The 1,877-nt window shown below is 42.1% G+C and overlaps 1 pseudogene; it reads right to left on the bottom strand.

The window, feature by feature from the left end:
* Positions 1-214: 214 nt before the first annotated feature.
* On the bottom strand, positions 215-772 carry LOC129482619 (putative uncharacterized protein encoded by LINC02915; annotated as a pseudogene).
* Between the last annotated feature and the right edge of the window lie 1,105 nt (positions 773-1,877).

Below are 1,877 nucleotides of genomic sequence, written 5' to 3'. Positions count from 1 at the left end.
GCCCGGAATGAACATGAGATGCTCTTATTTAGCACTTGGAGCTCAGTTAGATATTAGTTTTCCTGTAGTGCAATCCTCTGATGCTAGTGAGGAAGGAAATCAGAAACAGGAATCAGGCGATTCTGGCCAATCCTCCCAATACAAGGAGAGAGTCACTGATGGAAATGGGTCTGGATACTGGGTTTCTCTCTCCTAAGTCCTTTGATACCAGTTACTAAAATGGGTTACTTCTTAGAGCTGTGACGTTGAACAACACTTCATTGAGACGATGCAAGATTTGGATTCCAAAGTGTCCCCTCTATCCCCTGTCAGCAGCATGAGCCTGAGCAGGGCAAGAGTCAGCCAGTATAGTGCACACACGCTCTGTTGAACTCATGTTCTTCCACCCAGGAGACTTGAGGTTTCTGTGCAAAGAGTAATGTCAGTCCGCTGAAAATCACTGGGTCGTCTGCTTCCTTGTTTATGACTTCTCCATATAGTTGGTTCTGCTTCAACTTATTTGAAAGGGACATCTGTTGGATGATTTGATGTGATGTCTGTGTTCCCTGAAAGTCATTTCTGACAGGGCGATGTAAAGGAACCTGAGAGGGAGCTCCATCATGTGATGAGTGGCTCTTAAGTGCAGAAACAGATTTGAGAGGATTATCCAAGATAATAACTTCAAGATCAAACTAGGCCATGGAGTTAGCCATAAGGCCCTGCAAATTCTTTGCGGCTCAGCCCTCTGGGGTCTCCTGCTACCGTGCTTGCCAGTAATGAATTTCACTTCCATGTGGGATCTTTCAGGTCTTCTTGACACACTGAAGCCATATGTGTTTCAGCCACTTCAGACATCATCCTGCTCTTTAACTTGAAGAACAGTCTAAGTCAGTGAGGTTTGCTGTGGCATCAAATCTTTTAAACCCACACCGCTTGAATAATAACTATGATTCTGGATAGTTGACTCATGAATATTTCCTGCGAAGGAACAATGAGAGTATTCTGAGGAAATTAAATCCATACAAGTAATTCCCAAACTTTATTCATGTTGGAATACTTTCTAACTTCAACTGTTTTTACCAGACTGGTAACACATAGCAAAATCAACTGATAAGATTGTCCCTTTTTCTTTCTTCCTCTTCCTCTACCTAACACTTCTCTAGTGTGGTACTAACTGGAGAAGCCACAAAGAGTAAGTAGATGCAAAGGGAAATGAAAAGTCAAAGAGCCCTACACTTTTTTTTCCCCCCTCTCTCCTGGTAATCCTACTTCAAAGGCAGTGCACCTTTCTCAGAAAGGCCTAACCAAACTCAGAGGATGAAGTTGGAAAACCCCAGCAACCCTATGATACACAATAAACCCATGTAAGGAGGTGGTCCCTTACAAACAGTTGGCTACGAATATCTGCTTTCTAATGGTCTGACACTCGTGGCATAATTATTTTTGTAAGAGTCCTCAGGAAAGTCTGTTTTGAAATACCCCATAGCTTAAGACTATGATAGTACCTTGCATAGTTCAATGTAAAAATATCCAGGTGGCTTATGAAGAAGAGAGGAAGCCAGAAATGATGCTTCTCTATAGGAAAATGACACTGCAGCCAGCCCCCCTGAGTCCTGAGAAGACCCTAAATACAGCACTCCTCCTCCCCGACAACTACCCAAGTGATATCCTGTGAGTGACTGGATTCTAATCTATCGAATAGTTTCAGTACATGAAAAAAAAAATCAATTTTGGAGTAAGAGTTGCCAGCAGAAAGATTTCCATTTATTAGGCACCTACCAGGTGCCTGATTGTATTGGGTACATTAAAGATATTCTTTTATTTAGTTCTCACCGGGAAACTCTCAAGGCTTGTTCACATTTTACAGATGAGAGAAATAAGGTGCAAGAAGGTTAAAC

The sequence above is a fragment of the Symphalangus syndactylus genome, chromosome 5 (assembly GCF_028878055.3).
Source record: "Symphalangus syndactylus isolate Jambi chromosome 5, NHGRI_mSymSyn1-v2.1_pri, whole genome shotgun sequence".
NCBI classification, from domain to species: domain Eukaryota; kingdom Metazoa; phylum Chordata; class Mammalia; order Primates; family Hylobatidae; genus Symphalangus; species Symphalangus syndactylus.
The sequence above is the reverse complement of the archived record's forward strand: the minus strand, read 5'-3'. Positions and strand labels throughout refer to the sequence as shown.